An 18,651-nucleotide genomic window follows, 5' to 3' on the forward strand; every position below is an offset into this window, starting at 1 on the left:
AAGTGAGGAGGCAGACTTTGCATTAAGCCCTCAATGCGCATGGACTCTGGAAAATGAGACATCTCAGCAAGCAAGTGACCTAAGGCTTATGTCAGTCCTTCCATCTTCTTCTCTGACCTCTTCCAGAGAGGTACTGCACTTGACGTTTTCGTATGTCTATTTAATCAGCAATGTGAAACTTGCACAACCATATCAGTGTCTCTGTGGTCTTGTCATCAGGGCAATGAGTAGAAACGCTCCCCGAAGGAGCGGCACATTCATAAGTCTCCCATGCCCACGGGATGGAAAAGAGAGCGAGGAGAGAACAGATGAATGTTAATCTCTCCTCCTTGCCGCCAGCAGCAGTCTGTACTCTCCCACGCAGCGTAGAGGGAGGCTGTACAATTCGTTGAGGCCAAACTGTCTGGAAAAATGCAGAGAGAGAAAACTGATGGCAAATTCTCTTCTCTATCAATTCTCTTACTGTAAGGAAAGTGAAAGTCAGTCGTTGAGTTGCTGATAAAAGATGAGACCACACGGTCTTTAAGGGTCCGCTTTTATGCAAACCGCAGTGCTGGGCTACGTGGGATTGTATCAGTTCAACGTATTCACTACCTGAAATGTTCTGCTCACACACACTGCTTGCACTCTGTGACTTCTTACGGGGAATACTTCCATTGGCAGATTAAGCTTTTTGTCTAATCACAGGAGCACACAAAAAGGACCTAACACCACTCCATTATGGATGTTAATTCACAAATGTAGGAGTCCTCTCCAGCCTACATGACTCCAAACAACTACTTCCTAACCAGGAGTAGGTAGCCAATAAGCACACGAAATACCAAGCCCAGAGCAGTAGCACCACACACACTTCTTTAACTGATCTGTGCCTCAAAGGTGTCTGTCAGCACACACTACCATACATGTGCCAAACCAGAGCACAGGAGAGAAGCTCCAAGCAGGAAACAGAAGCTTGTCTTAGATTAGCACAACTCACTCAAGTGTAGTGCTGTGCTCGGATTTGGTTTTGATTTGCAAACCTAGCTGTCATTGGCTAAGAGGGTGCCTGAAGTTTTGTTAAAAAAAGCAAAAAGAAAAGCCAGAAAGCTGAAACAAACACAGAAATGAAGTTACCCCGGCAGCAGTCAGTACCTTTAAAACCTATGAAAGATGCACCTTTGTCAAACCCTGTTTTACAGCGTCCTGCTTCTTGCTTTCCCATCTCCCCATTTTGCTGAAGGCAGCCACTCACTTGTATGGGCACCTCCCAGGTCTGGTACATTGTATGCAAACAGACACAGCAGAGAGAGCCAAAAAAGTCTCCCTGCTGCAGCAGCTTGAGACATCATCAGTCACCTCCGATCTTGATTAAGAATCCCTTCCTACTACCCCCAAATCCCTACTACAAGGGGTGCACTTTGTTACCTGTTGAGATGTCTTAAAAATAAACCAAGCCCAAGACCAACTTGGCTCCAAGAAAATTTTAAATGGCACCTTGGTGAGCTGGTGGCATATTTCCAGCTCTCACCATTAATTCCAGAATTAAAAGTCCTGGAGTCACCATACTGCCTAGTGATGGCAGATCCTACTCTCAAACATACGTGCCAGTGTTGCTACCATGGTTTTGATAACAATTAATATCTGCCCAGTAGGAATCACTCTAAAAGAATTCACTTGCTTACCCTAACTGATGATAAATCACTGTAGCAGAGACATATTGCAACCAGTACCTTGATCAAGGTGAAAGTTCTTTGGGTAATCTAGAGAAGAAATCTGAGCCTTACAGGGAAAATGTAAGTAAAGATCAAGCAGGAAAAAAAACCAAACCCTATTTAATGTTAGCATTTATTAATGTCTGGCCTTCAATTGTGGATAAACAGAAAAGAATCTCTCTGCCTGTGCACATATTTAAGACTGTTTACACATGAAGTCCAAAAGGATGTCCTCATTTTATAAATAATTTGATCAGATGACTACATCAGAAAAAAGTGCAACTTAAGGCTAAATACAGAGGCAGAACACTTGGCTACTAATGTCTAAACAGGGGGGGCAAAGACTAAACATCAGAGTCACTAAAACTCAGCAAATGGTTTATAGTTGAAGCTAAGTGTATAACACAGTGCACATTCAACACACACTGAACTGGAATTCTAGTGAAGCTGTGCTTACCAGTAAGTCATTTAAGTATTCAGTATGAGAGCCTTCTAAATGTAAACACTTCCTCTTCTACTTATACCTGATCACATAAGCCACCCAGCAACGCCTTACTCCTCCAGTGTGGTAGGCACAACACATCAGAACACACACTTGTGGAGCCACGGGGTCAGGTAACAGAGCCAGCATCAGGAGAAACTGAGATTTCTCTTCCACAAGAACGCGGAGAAAAGGTCCCCAAAAGATTTACTGTCTGAGCTCAAAGTCTGTGTTTTTGTTTTCCTTTGTCACATGCTCCTTTATGTGCGCATAGATGGCTGTAGTTACGAGTGTATGCAATTTGCTTAAGATCAATCACTTCGCATGACAGTGCAGCACAGGAAACAACGCACAAGAAAAACTGTATTCCCCTACAAAGACATACTATTTCCAGCTAAAATTTGCTCTTCAGCTTAGTCAAATGCACAAACTTAGTTTCCAGTTTTGTTTCTCAGTGGAGAACCTGTAAACAGCAACATAAGAATACTATAAGAAGTCTCAAAAGAGGGCCAAAGAAGTATTTGCTACCCCAAATTTCCTACTTCCTAAACTGAGCAAATGATGGGATTTTTTTGTGATGTTCTCTAGTTACTGCTGCAAGCCATAACGCCAGGTCATACATTGCCTCTCGCTTGAAACTCGCTTGAAAGAATGCCCTTGTGCAATCAAGAGGCCTGCATGCAGAAGAAAGGAATAGAGGCCTCAAAAAAAAGCAGCATAAATGTAATTTTGGTGCAGCAAAATTTTCTGTAACTACCGATACTGTATATACAGTATCTAATATACACTATCAGTAAGGAATATCTGACAATAAAGTAATATTCTATGCTTTTAAGAAGACCTACGCTTCTGACTGAGAGGAGCAACGAGGACTGCAAGCATTTAACTTGAAATCAGCGACCACACGTGGTAAGAAAGGCTTGCCAGGATGTGAACCTTAATTATGACTTCATCCTGCACAGCTCCCTTGAAAAAGAATCAGCTGAGACATCTTGCCCAAAGCAGCTCCTACAGAGCACAGCCCAACCAAAAAGGAGACCAGGATGCCAAGAATAACAATAAAGAAAAGTTTTCCTCACAAATAATGAGGTATCCCTTATAATTCAATCCTATAAAACCGGATTTGTCAAGTTCTAAATTAGGTTGCAGCAATATTTCATTGCACCATAAATCTTCCTTACACCCTAATAAAGATGCCTAATAATTTAATATGCCATAATTTTATTTTTTTAAATCTGGAACTCGTCAAAAATTGCCTGAAATAGGCATCTCTTTTACAGTCCATTTTCCATATAGATATAGATTCCAAAATGTAACTGGTTCGCATTTTTTGCGTGGAAAATCGTTTGCAAAGTGCATTTACATGTAGACTACCAAAGGTTGTAATTATCTCTCTTGGGTTTCTTAGGTAGGTCAGTGCACATCCTATAAAGGCTTCTGTATTATCCCATGATATTCATTCAGCATCATTTTTTTCTGAAAGCAGTAGAACCTCTTTAAAAGAATCACACCAATAAGTAAAAAGTTCAGAAGAAAAAAGTGGGTTTCCAGAGCCAGAACTTTTAAAACTTTCTTTACTTTTTATTAAAAGTTTCACAGCCTTTTTTTTTGCTGAAACAAGATTATCTCACAAAAATCTGAATTCCAACTGTCTCTTCATTATTCTATTTCATTGGATAGCATGCACCTCACATAAAAAGAAATAAAACTGGAAGCTATTTTAAGGGGGGGGGTGGGAGATATTGCCAGTACTTGTTATTAGAATATCTAATTCCCATTCCCTCCCAACTAATCAGGTCTGTAATAAAAGAAACACCATTTCAAAGCAGTTGCCATGTCTGCATATGCCAGCACTGTACAAAGTTAAGCATATAACCACATTTAGCACTACAAAAAAATACACATTTTTCCTCATGAAACAGATATGATCAAAACAGCTCTAGAACTTTAAGATGGCTCAAAGTTTGAAAAAACAGTGATGTCATTATTTTCCTGCTGCTTCTGAGAAGTTTACATCCCTGCTTCCTGCTGCCTTGCTTCACTTTTCTTAACCCAAGAAACACAGGACAGGCACCACAGCACTTCAGTGCTGGGATCACCGGAGGAAGTCAAGACAAGTCCGTTTTATACCTCACCAAGCCTCCTTTAATGGCAATTCAATAAAACCTGCACTGCTAGGAGCTAAAATAAAAGGTGAACAGTCCCCTTATTTGCTATGTCTCTATGAGTACATGTGCTACCTTTTCTTTTCTTTACCCTGTTCAGCCAAGGGTCACCAACGGTGTACAGAGAAGCTAATTCATGGTCCTGATCCTGCAAAACCCCACGAGGAGAAGGTCCCAGAAAGCAACTACATGGAGTATGCAGCAATTAAGACGTGTTTGACTAGTTTGCTTATCGCATGATTGCACTCCCTGGAGTGGAGTCTTGATACAGGCTTAAGTCAAGATAGTAAGTGTCACAACCATTTCACAGCTTGCTGTCAGATCATAGAGACAATTTTAAAGACAGAAGAAATAAAGAAAAAGTGTTGGTTTTTTAAACTTCAAATATTTTACACTGGGGCAAGGCCTTAACAGAAATGTTATTTTAGGTAACTGACTCACTTTTCACTAAGATTAAATTTTATCAACCAAGTCCTAAAGAGCCAGGCAATCTAAAAGCAGTTCCCTGTAAAAAAGATGAGTCCATACTATCCAAGGAACTTCTGAAAACTGTTTTTAGGCTAACATATAACCAACCCTGTAACTTCCCTCTTGCTTCCCACACTGAAACAGTGAGAATTTTACTTTCCTCTTTACTTCATTTACAAGGTTTTCTGTGCTCCAAACTTCCCTCAGGGTGTTCAGGCTGGGGTGGCCCCAGGAGAGCAAAGGCTGTCTGCAGGGCTCGGAGTAGGCTTCTAAGAGGCTGGGACGGGGCTGTATGTTGTATTTCGCTCTTTTAGAGTCAAATGCCGGGACTAAGATTGGTAATAGGAAACTGCTCAGTTTTCCCAGCATTTCCAGGAAACAATCCATCTGAAAAAGATATATTTTAATTAAAAACAAAACAAAAAAACCCTAATGACCCATTTATCTAAGATTAATGCCCAGCCACTTTCCCCACAGTTTTTAAGAACTGGGTTGGCTTTTCCAGCCAAGGAGGAAGTGAGGCCTGACATCAAGAGCTGTTGGGTTGATACTGATCTGCAGAAACTCAATGAAGCTCAGTAAAATTATTCTGCATTTACTTATAGCTCCACCAATAATTGCAAAATCTGGTAAAAATGGTTTTCAGATACTGAAACTGTACAATTTCCTTCTGGACAATTTCTCACATCTGAACTGCTCATATATAGGAAGGATCCATCTCAACACCTGTTTTCCTAAATTTGCTTCCCTGGGCATCTCAATTAATTCAATGCATCTACTACAATTAAAGTTTACTTTTTCGTTCTACTCTGTGCTTTGTAATTTACAGTATTTGCAGTTGTATATATACATGAAATGTGTGCTAGAATCTGGTTTTAAACAAGTGGCACACCATATAGGTAATATGTAAGTATCTGACCTTACATTACCAAATCACCAATACTTCAAAATACTTCAAGTAAGTATTTTTATTCACTTAGTACTCTTATTTAAAACACACAAAAAACCCAAAGAAAAAACACACAATACAAGAAAACACAAAATCTTCTCCTTAGAGTAATATTTATTTGCTAAGAAAAGTTATTTCCCTTAACTGGAATATTTTTATAGCTGGGAAAGCAATGCATAAAGAAATGACTAAATTCACATGCTTGTACATCTATTAGTTAAAATACTTCCCACAGAAGTTTAACCAGAAGTTACGTCTAACATTTACAGTCAATTAAGTAGTGCTGTCCATAAAATACTACCAACAAAAATATTTGTATAAACAACAGAGGAAAGATAACTTGTTTATTACACAGGTGGATTATCTATCAATCAGACTGAGAGCTTTTATGGTATTACAAGTAACAGCAAAAAGTTTTAATGATCACAGCCTTGGTTAGTCTTCATACCTGACAGAGTTTGCATCTACTACTTCCAATCCACTTAGTCTTGATTTTCAAATCAAGGTGCATCAATTATTCAAATCCTCAACATTGACTAATCCACTTCCTGTCTTCAAATCACTCAAAATACCGAAAACCCAATCCATCTCCAACATCTCTTCCCAGAAGTATGCTTTCTAGGTTTTCATATACAACAAAAGCTGGAACTTGCCCCAGCTGATCTGCACAACTTTGATTTTCAAAAGAACTGCATTTTCAAATTAAAAGCCAGGAAATTATTCATGGTAGAGTAGCATCTCTAGGGGACAATTTGGGTGGTCACTAGCAAGATGCATGTGGAAGGACGTGAGAGAGGGGATGATTGGTATCTACCATTTCCTCCCTTCTGCCACAAGCTGCGAGAGTCCCTCCTTACTGTGGGCTCAACCCCAAGGCCAGGAGAGGGCCAATGCTGGTGTTCAAACACAACCGGATGTGGTGGTAAGACCACCACATCCTGTAGGGAAACTCCTTGAAGCCAAAGGTTTTGCCAGTTCTGTTAGAGACTTTTTAAGTGTCTCAGAGAGCAGTTCTTACGAAAGTAAGACCACAAACCTATAAGGGACCAGCCCAGCAAAAGGATAGTCCTTTCCAGTCACCAGCAGCTACACGATACCTGTTTAGCTCAGTAAGGTCATTACAACATCCTAAAACACACCATCTCCTTGCTGTGGCAAACCCACACAAAAGGAAAAAAAAACTCCCCTTCCACATGAAGAAAGGAGGGCATCATCATGCCCCAAACTACCCTGATAGGAAGAACTCACTAGCCAGACTCAGTGCTTCCTTTAGGAGCTGTCCCATGCCCCAACCTCAGGACAAAGATTAAGAGTGAGGTGCAAGTGTATGATCTGACTCATCATGCATGCAGCTGGCAAAATGCAGCGCTCTTCCCAAAGAAATTTTAGAAGCTGAAGCAATTAGTAACTACTCCTTACACAAACCTGAGCACCTTAACTTTGGACACAATCCAGAGCTAAGTCAGAACTGTTCAGCTCCAATCCCACAGATTTCACCCGTTTCACAAAGCGTGTCCACAGCGCCGGCCCAGCGCACACCTTGCCAGCCCATTCTCAAGGACAGGACCAACAACTGTCAACGTTCAACCAAGATTTTTTTTACCACTACCCGCAAAAGGTCAATGCTGCAGGTAAGGAGACAAACACCCCGCTAGACTGAGAACATGCCCACCACTGGGAGGAAGGGGGAGAAATGGAAACCAGTGGCCTGAACCAGAGAGCATTCAAATCTTGGTGACTGGATGCTCTGCCAACAAGGACATAGTCAGGGAGTAACTGCCACAACAGCTCTGAGGGCTACAGCATGGTGAGATGAGCATCACACTGCCCATGTGATCTCAGGCAGCCTCCACACCACTGCAGCACCCTGACCTCACGAATGCCTGCCAATGGCTGCAGCCTCTTGTTTTGGGCTACGCTACCTTCTCTCACTTGTCTCTTCCCAAACCTCCCATCAGTCTCCCCTCCTTACATTGTGTTGTTTTGTGTGGGTCTGGGCACAGCAGCACCGTGCAGCATCAAGAGATGAGGGAGCCAATACTCTCCCTTCGCTGCCAGGACAAGCCCAGGAGGAGGAAGAGGAGGAAGAGGAACAAGGAGTAGCCCCCCTCAGCCAAAGAGCTGAGCTGGAAAGCCAACCTTGGCTGGCAGCAAAGACAATCTGGCAAAACCCAATTAACCCACCTGCAACCCAGGTTTTGGTGGGTTGGTGACTCCAGACTTCACAGGAAACTCCATTTTCCTGAATGATGCTCTTCTGCTTTATCGTCATTAACACCTCTTGCTTATTTTTTTCAAAAGCAGAGAAGCTTTTATCACTTCTCCTCAGAGCTGTGTAAAACAACTAGAGTCATTTCATTTTTACATCGAGAGGCACCTTATAGAACAGATTTTAGTTGTCTTTTGTTCAAAAAGTAAGTTTTGATGGTTTCTCTTTAGCATCTCAACTTCCCAAGCACTAGTATGAATTTTCAAGATTTTTTTAACCACACAATAATTACACAAGTTAGATCCCTTTTTCTGAAACTTCAGATGTTAATTAACAGTGAAAGGGTCATGTTAATAGCTTTGCTCTTTTTAACTTTGCTGGGATCATTACTTTACTCCATGCATCCAGGAAAGAGGAAAATGTATGCAAGCAACAGCAACAAGTAAGCTAGAACTAGGCTGTGGGTTAGTAAGAAAAGAAAAGATTGATGGATGAATAATGTAGGAATGATGAATTGGGTTACTGACTTGTATGTATGCATATGACTGTGTGACAGGGTGCATATTTATACCACACAGAAGTGTTTGGTGAGTTGGAGCTTCTCATTTGCCTTCTGTCATGTTCATTTATGTAGCCTGCTCCCACAAATCCTACCAAGCGCCATGGTCTCCGACAATCTGCACTGTCTCCTAGAGAAGCCTGCTTTTGACCCAAATAACAGTTCCCCATTTTTTTTCCTGGGTATTTTTGGAAGTTAATAAAGGGCATTTCCACTAGAAACAATTCTATCCCAGGATAAAAGATGATACAACACAGAACGATACAATGCCATTTGCATTAAAACTCAACGGTTTCAAGATCAATCTTCTTCAGCTATTGAAACAAGTCAAAAAGATGCTAGGTGGAGGTGAAGCTTACACCTCAGATACACTGCTTCTGGTATTTGAGATGTTTAACACAGATACTATCCCATAAACTCTCCAGCATCACATTTATGAGCAGCGGGACAAATTTATTTCTTTGGATAAGAAACATGGAGTAGATGACCACTACATCACTGGTGAAAACTGCTATCTTATAAAACAGCCTACAGATGCCTGAATTTATAAGTTCTTATAACCAAGTAGCCTGTGCCAAGCCAGGCAATCCTGATGAATTACATTAGAAGCCTACAAACTTCTCAGAAGTAATTAATTTGCTCAGAGTTGCATCTGCACAAAGACATACATGCAGTCACACTTCTCAAGGAAAATAAATTCTGACTTCTTACATCCACGTATTTTCCCTTGAGGATAAACCTGTAAGATTATTAACTATAATAAAGCTCTAAAATAGATCCTAAAATGGTGTTTGAGGGCAGCATCAGACACTCCAAAAACATATATAAGCTGAATTCTAGCACACTATATAAAGGCAAGTTTCAACTAGAAAGCTTTACTGTGATTTGTGGCACTTTAAAAGCACTCTTGTAACAATTTTAATAGTTTAGAATATTGGAGTTTAGTCCCAAAGAGATGTAGCTAGTGTTAAACTGCCATTTTAATGGAATTTTTGCACCCTCTCTCCATGCTCTACTTTATAAATAAACCTCTAGACTTTTTATTGATTTTTTTTTAACATGATAGATTGAGCCTCTCTGGCAGAGAGGGCCAGAGAACAGCACATGAAAAAATTACAGGTTCATGGTTTGTGAAAGGGACAACAATAACAAAACCTGCAAGGGAAAACAATTGCAACACAATGCATATATGCCTGTGTTCGCTGCTTTCAGATCCACCCTCTGTGCATATATGTGTATGTATACATATATATATATATGTGTGTGTATGTGTGTGTCTGTCTCTCAAGTCTTCTTTATTAAATTAAAGGAATTAATTAAAGGAAACAATTAAAGGAATGTCATTACAGTTGTAAGATGTGCTGTACATCTTTTACAGTTACAAAGCCTAAACTTGCCTTTAGTGTGTCTGACCTGAGTAGCACGTGCTCTGAAGTGGTGTAGGACATGCCATCAAAAGTATCTCAGAAGTTTTATAGTAGTTCAAGGTCTAGGTTCTGGAAACACAGAAGTAAAAACATTCAGGAAAGTTTTTTATGGTATATATAACAAGAATTAGGGTAAGTTAATACAGTTAAGTCAGTCTTACAGGGTCCTGTGCCAGACAGCTCACCAGGATACTGTCCTGCTGACCCAAATTCTGGAACCAGCTGGGCCCGTGTGAGCACTGCCAAGTGCATTTATGGTCAAGCTGCGAGATCACTACTCCTCCTACAATCCAGCTCAGAAACATATAGTGGCAGAATGAAAACTTACTACCCATGTGCATGGATACCCACCCACACGAAGAAGAAATCGTTAAGTTTTCTGACACAGAGAAGGACCTACTTTGGTCGCGTGATCCAATTTTCAGTTGCCAACATTATGCAAGGGATAAGCAGAACAGCTCATACCACAGGTTACTTTCTCACATACGAGGAACATGAAGGACAACCGAACAAAAATGAAACACGACAGAATTCTGCCAGCAAACTGAACCAAGTACCATCAAAAATATTTAGCAGCCTTTTGTCTTTATCCTGTTTGGTTTGTTTCTCCTTACTGCAATGTATTTTTTAAAATTTGGATCTGTTCACAATATATGTGACTAGATTAAAAAGATTCCTTGAACACATGACTGTGCAATATCATTTAAATTCTTTGCAAGATCTTGCAAACTCCTGTGTGCTTAATTTTAGAAACAAGGACAACAAAAAAAAAAAAATCAAAAACTCAACAACGTCTGCCATTTCCATATGTGCTCTATATTTTACTAGTTCTTTAACAGAAATGAAGAAAAAAAACCCCAAACTAAAAACCAACAACTCCCCCCCCCAAAAGAATGTTAGGGATGTTAAATGTCCCCGACACTTTGAAATGCAAGATACTACTGATTTGTTGGTCACCTAGACATCTGTTACACCAGGCTCTAAGTTCCCCCCAACTGATACACAGAAGGAATGGTAGTTCAGAGAGCTATTTGTGGAGATATGAAAAAGATGTGACAGCAATATCATGTATACTGGGGGATTCTGGCCATGTGATGCCCCAAAATGATTTTCAGTGGACACAGTTGCATCATTCCAAGTCCAGAGCAACTACAAGTCTCCCCACATCATCCTCTCAGTGGCTGTTTTTCAGATGATGGAAGGAGACAGCATCAACAACTACTACCAGTAATCCATGGGCACCAATGCACACACAATGCTATAGCAACCAGTTACACAACCTGAACAGCTCAGGATGCTCAACAAACATAGAGGGAAAGGTGGGTTCAAAAAATGAGTCTACCAAACTAGAGATTTCATGTCACATCTCCAACCAGCCCATATCACCTCAGTCACCAAGCAGGGGTGCAATGCACGCCCATTATTGTTCCTGTGAGCTGGTACCTACATCAGAAGGGACTTGGCATTTTTCTTGATTCAGCCCAACCAGATATACAAACCCAAAACCAGACCTCCTGACTACTTCTTGAAGGTCACATCCCTGCAGGTAAATAGTAGAGGTGAAGGACCAGCACTACTACCAACTATGCTGCTGGTCTGTGAGGAATATGACCTTCAGAGGCCAATGTTTTCAACCTGGCCTTTTTGCTGGTGCTTAACTCACATTATTCTTTATCCCCATTAAGCATCTGATTTTTAAATATCACTCCGCCTTGGCTCGCAGGCACCTGCTACTGACAATTATCAGAGAACATATGTAAGAAAAAAGAATAGCATATGGCTATACAAGTAAGTACAGTGATGAAGTGCTCCTTGCAAGCTCTAAAACAGACAAGTAATTCCACCGGTTTTCCAACGGGCCACCTCCACAGTGTGTGAGCACCGACCACTCAAACACACACTCACATGGGTACCACCAACAAGTGCCAGGGCATCCCTCAGCACTTTGCTCTCCACCCCCTTCCTTGACTGCTGCAGAAAAGCTGAGCCAGAAGAGATATAAGAGAAATACAAAGTGTGTGAGTCCATAACTTTCGAAATCCCAGAGCCCAATTCAAAGCTCTTCCTGCAAGCCTTCCTGCTGAGGGTACCTGGAGGCCTCCTTGCCTTCCTCCCAGAGCAAAGTGCAGCTTATGATGACACGAAGGGAAATCTCTCCACAACCCTTGCAGTGTCGTGTGGGTTTGTTTCACCACAGTTTTCAGGGGTTTTTTAAGTAACTGGGATCAGTCTCTTACCCACTGTCTCAGATCCCCACAAAAAAGTAAAGATAAATTAAAATATTCTGCATATACGACATCATGGCTGGAAATTTAGCAAGAGAGTCAGAATGATAGTTGTCCTTTTGCTTTGTCTCTGCGCAGACTGGTGTCACCACCAGCACACAACCAAGTCTGCTGCATTCAAATGCATAAATTCAGCATCACATTTCTCCTATTTCTCTTCTTAATGTATTTATTTTTCCTCTGGGAAGTGACTTACTTTAAAAATTGCTTTATGATTAAAAAAGGTAGCAATCAACTTTTCAAAATGTCAGCTTTGATTTCTGTTTCCCTCCTCCTAGCTCCTCAGGCTCTCACAGGAAACCCCCATGCCTCCACACTTTGCCACAGCTGCAGCCCTAGCACTGACCCCAGAAGGGCAGCCCCAAAAATGTGGTATTTCTGATAGAGATGATGTACTCCCTATTTCTGCTACAGAGCTCAGCTTTGCACACGGGACATCCAGGCACAATCTAAGAGCTCTAGTTCAGAACCTACTCAGTCTCACAAGGGTAGGTTTTGACCTGCAGGGCTGAGGAGACGTACCTACGCAACAATGTGCTGCAGCAAAATCCAGACCTGGTCCCCAGATCTGCCAAAAGGCAAAGTGCCGTCCTTGGCTTGCTTCCGCTGCATCAGTGATCCTGGGAATAATGCAGCATTGGGGGTCACCCAGTCTGGTTGCAGGCACATCAATGAAATGAGTTACATTCAAAAGGCTTTAAACCACATCTTCGTTTCTCTTCATCATACAAAATTCAGAGCATTTAAGACGAAGTTATTGATGTGCCACAGTCAGCGAGGGAAGACTCACTGCACAGAGCTAATGCCCAATTAATAACCCAAAAGGGAGGAGAAAAAAACCCTCTGAATTTAGCATGGCTGATGTAAGCTGTGATGTCATTTCCACACAAAAGGCTAATGAAAAAAAAATTTTTTTCAGATCCAAGATACAGAGATATGTAAATTGTTTGGCCTCCGTTTCAAATAAACAGTGTGCGATAACCCCAGAACTTAATAATGCTTTCAGCCTTCGCTCCTGCTCTTCAGAGGACTCGAAGCCTATGACAGGATCAGATTGCTGGGAGAGCAGCAAGCCAAACCACTTGTACAGGCACGCAACCTCAGCACCATCCCACCCAGCAGTGCCAGCAGAGTCTGGTTCTCACTCTTCAACAAGATGTTTGGGGTTTTTCTTTATTTTGGAGGAAGTAATTTTAAACAAACTATCAAAAAAAAAAAAATCTTGCTCTAACAGCTCTAAAGGATTTTTGCTATGATTATGGTTGAAATTAACTATTCTCTAAGGACAGATTAAACAAGCCAAGCAAAACAGGTCAGAAGATCAGAGAAAAAGGGCATCTAAGAATTATGAATGATGCCCAGCTAACTTTACAAAAAAAATTTCAGCCAAACAGAGAAGAAACTGATGAAAGAAAAATCTGAAAGTAAAAAAAACCAAACAATAAACTTTGAATTGTGATAACTCAGAAAATGCTGCAGAATAATTTTATCATTTTTTAAAAATATTAACTAGGTTTTTTTAATAAACCCTCCCACTTTTTCCCCCCAAAAAAGTAACTTCTTAACAGAAACTCCGCCTTAAGTGCTATGCTTACTTATTATGCCAGTAAATAATTTTAGAACTTGAGAGCATTTATGAGAAAATTCAACCTGAAGGGTAATTTTCCTGAAGTTTCTGCTTGGCAAATGAAAATATCCTTCCCTGTAATTGTTATTCTGTTACCATCACGTAAATCGGTGTTTTACAGAAATGCAGCTTGAAACCTACCTACTGAAAGAAAAACAACATCAAATCAACCAACTTGCACAGAATAAAGTAGAAAAGCACTAATAGCATGTAAGCACAGGTTTCTAAACAGTAAAAAAAAAAAGTTGTTGCATAATTTATTCACTTTCCTACTAGTTTCACAGATCAAGATAGCAGCACCATGAGATAACAAAGATTTCTTTTGCCTTTAGCTCAGTAATTTAAAAGTCTTTGGGTTTCACGGTTTTGTTGTTGTTGTTGTTGTTGTTCAATGGGAAAATACTGTGGAAATAACATTTACCTGTATTCCCAGCCCACAAAGCTTGCTAACAGTAGCTTGATAGAGGCACATACCCACCAGGCACTATAAAGAAAGATTTACCGTAAGTGGTGACTAATCCTTAGAGCGTACACTGTACATGTATCACTGAGTCAGCTTGAAAGTTTGTTCATTCACTCGAACACCACTTCTTCCATTCTCCTCTCTCTCTAATCAGCAGGCAGATCTGAAATCTGCCTTTCCTTTATTCAAGGAGAGCTTCTTACTGCCTTAATAGGTAAAAGATCAGGTACAAAAACTTACTGCTGTTGTACAGGATTGCCCTAAAAAACATGCACTTGGCTACACAACAGCATAAAAACAAACAGACCAAAAAAGAGAAAGTCCTACATTTTCCTTCAGCAAGGAACTTCTGTGTACACAAGGAAGAAGCTCTGCAGGGAGGAATTCTCTATAGGGCATAAGTTGACGCTCCTACTGGAAAAACTTCCCAGCTCCCACATTTGACAATCTGATTGTGCAAAGCCTGCAAGAAATGCCCAGTTTAATTGATCTGATTTACCGGTAACAGAAGCAGTAGCAGAACAATTCAGGCACATATTCTGGAACCGCCACATATGACTTTGCATTTGCTGAAGCTTAAAATAAGATGCCCTGCTCTTTTGTTCTCTTTTTTCATTTCTTGCAATTTACATAAGTAACAGTACGGATTTTCCAGAAATAACCTGAAAGTAAAAGTTCTACCTGAAAAAAAGAGCTGTTTGTGCTAAGGATAGCATGGTGCTTAAATGTAAGGATTTTCTTAACATAATTGAAGCCCATCATCCACTTTGTAATTACGATTCTTCAAATAGAAGAACACAATTATTACAGAGTAAAATAATTACACCAAGGAGCTGCAGTCATATACAGACTGAATCGTGCACCTTCTTTCAAACAGTCACACAGGTAGTTCAACCAACTACAGCATGAGCAGGTGTTGCTACAGATCACTAAAAACTGAAAGATTTAGTCCAGTACTGAACACGCAATCCAACGGAAGCTTTTCCAACAGCCAGCTTTAGCCAGCTTTACGTAGTCATCTGCGTGCCACTGTCATATAATGTCTGTGCTACAACCTTTTTACTTTTGGACCCTCACCTACTGGCAGAGCGCTAGTCTTTAAAAACAGAGGAGCCCATGTTATTTTAATGAACCCCTACTTTAACTAACAATCAAGTAGTTAGCCTAGGGATCATATGCTGACAGACTTCCACCATCAAAGTACTGCTCCTTTCATAAATTAGAGTAATTCTGTGGTATTAGTCTATGGTTTATACATGTGCATTCAATATCCAGATTAAATCTGCTTCTGAAAGTTGAAAATCATTGAAATGAAAGTCTGCTAGGACCTTATTTTATCATTCCCACTCATGTTAAGCAGTACCTTACTATGCAGGCAGCCGCATTTGGCTTAACTTACGTTCTTTTCATTAACAAAACAGCACTTAACCCAATGTCTTTCTTCTGTGCACCTCCCTGTTCAGGTGTATTCTTTCTTTAAATCTAAAGCTGTTTTTAACTTCAAAGACTAGCTTTTTACTACAAGCAATACATGAGGAGTAAAATTCATCCTCTGCAATGTATCTTTGGTTTTTAAGTATATAAATGGTGAAGCCTTTTTTCATTCTACCTGCAAGGCATATTCTCTTATTCATGCTCTTTCATTATAATAGCAGCAACTTTGGAAAAGTATTAAAGTTCATTATGAACCATCTCTTTCAAAATTTCATAGTCCTAAAAAAAACCCTTCTTTTCCTCACTTTAGAAAAAATTTGCCTCTCATTTTCTAATTTTATCAAACACATGCAGGCAGCAGCAATACTTTTTCATCGTGATCCATGCTGCTCAGATACCAATTTACTGAACTCTGACAGCATAAAACAAGCTTATCTGACAAAAAAACACAGAAAATCACTGTTCACCACCATGACTGAGAAGCCTCTCCCAGTACTGGAAACACAGCATCGAGGGAATAATGAGGGAGAATTTGCCTGCCCATACTACTGCAAATATTTTGGCTTAGAGGAACTACTGCCATCTTCAATGGAGATATGCCTCTATCATATTCAGAAATATGTTTAACTTAGTTATGAATACGAATCTCACTTTTCTAGCCATAAATTGTCTGATAATTTAGAAACCTCTCTCCACTCCCCTACCCTGTACCTGATGCTTTGCCATGCAGGCTTATTGAAGCACATGGGGATGGTTTGCAGGGCATTCCTGTGCATGAGGACGGAAAGGTAATTAGTGCTCCACTGCTTGCATTTGGAGACACCTTCTAACAAAGCAGATACTTGGTTCCTCCAACCTGTCTTCCCTTGGCATGATCAGGAGGGTGAAAGACCTACCAGACAGAGGCAAGAATGCCATTTCTGACACTCAAATGCTTACAGAAAAGACTGTATCTTGCCCAGTTTGGCATGCTACTGCTCGCAGCAATTGTGTTGCCAGAGAAAAACCAGAACTTCAAACAGCTTTACTCAACCCTTTTATATAAAGTATCCTGGTTCAGCATCTCACCGCTAAAGCATATCAATCTCTGAGATGGTTTTTCTGCTTTATTTTTGTCAGGAACTGATTAGAATATCACTGCATGTACTTGTTTATTATCATTGCTGTGATGCCGAATTCATGTTTTTACACTGATCAATAAAAACTAAATCAACATACTACACACCCAGCCCACACATGAAGAAAATTAATTTTAACAAGATCAAAGTTGTCTACCTTCTACTGCTGTAAAATCACAACCAACCTGTTGGTTTTTGCCAGTTATCTTTGAAGAATGATTGGAAATGAATAAAAATCATTTTGGAAGCATATACTGAAATCGCAGATACAAAACAGAGATAGGAGGACACTTGCAAAGTAACCACGTGGGATTCACTTGAATTTGAACTGTATGGCAGGCTAAAGAGACAGATGGGGTATCAATGCTCCTGCAAAGCTGCACCATTCCGTGTGGATTAACATTAACTATTTCTTTTATCATGATACATAGGGGTTCCCTTGCAATACTGAATATAAGCTTTTAAAAAGTAACCAAAAAAACCCCAAAAATCATGCCAACAAGTTAGCACAAGAACTGCTTCCACATACTTCCCCCCAAATATATTAGGGGCACAAGCAGCCACAAAACTGCTGCGCTCAACATTGACGTACACGCGGCGTGAACTCGCAGTTCAGGTGACTCCAGCCTCCTGCGCTCAGCTTTGGTAAAGGCCACAGAGCTCAGGGCTATTTCAAGGCCCATTGTGGCCTAGGAGACATTGATGATGCTTTCAGCTTCCAAAAAGAGTGCAACATGCAGCCTTCTCTCTGCTGAAGGTAGTGAGGGGCTAACTCAAATGCCACCACCTCTCTGCAAGGTAAGCCCAGCTTCAACACTCAGGATGGAACAAAATATAAAAGAGGCAGACCAAAAAGAAGCAATTGGGAAGACATTTACAGAACTTCAGATCAATATCCTAAATATTTGAGGGCTTTGGCAGCCTACCTTTTTGGAAAAAGAAAGCTCAGTAAGTCTTGTAAGTATTCACACTTCTGGAAGATGTGAACCATGTAAAGACTGGTCAGCATTCTTTTTTTTTTTTATTAATACAATGTAAGTTTTAACATCAGAAAGAGAATAAATAACTAGCAAATCCGCTCACAAAATAGCAACGACACTAGTTACTAGTCAAGGTTGGTTCACTAGGAGAAAGAGACAGTGGAGCAGCAGCAGAAGCAAAGCACTGATGGTACAAGTTTGGGAGGTAGCATTGACAGCCACAGTCCTGCTCCAACACCCAACACCCACAGACACTTGTCAAAGAAGCCCCATTTACCTCCTCCTCCTTCATGCACCACTACACTGTCCAAAGGAGTAAACAATTTTAAGTCTCTGATAAAAAAATTAATAGCACCTTATCTTATGCCTCAAAACTTCCACAAGTCTGCAATGCAGTATTTCCTAATCTGCAGTGTTTAAAAATTGTATTCAAAATTGGATCTCTTTTGAGGAAAAATATTATTACATACGAATAACATACTTGGTAACATATTGCCTGCTCCCCAATAAACTGTATTTAATTCTGTATGCAGAACAGATGTCCATCTCAAGTTATGCAAAGCGCTAAGAGCCTTCATTTCACTAAGACACACTTAAGATCATGGTCTTGCAACAATGCCCATATGCATTAGAGCCACAGGACAGCAGCGTTTACCCTACTGACATTCCAGGATTGTTGTGTGCGTTCTGTTAAGAAAATGAAAGAAGTTACTATGTAGGTCAAGTGTAAAATTAAAAATTTAAAAAAAGGGCTTACTAATGTAGCCGTAATTGGCATAACCCTCCAAGCGTAAA

This window comes from Chiroxiphia lanceolata, chromosome 3, assembly GCF_009829145.1.
Source record: "Chiroxiphia lanceolata isolate bChiLan1 chromosome 3, bChiLan1.pri, whole genome shotgun sequence".
Taxonomy (NCBI): Eukaryota; Metazoa; Chordata; class Aves; order Passeriformes; family Pipridae; genus Chiroxiphia; species Chiroxiphia lanceolata.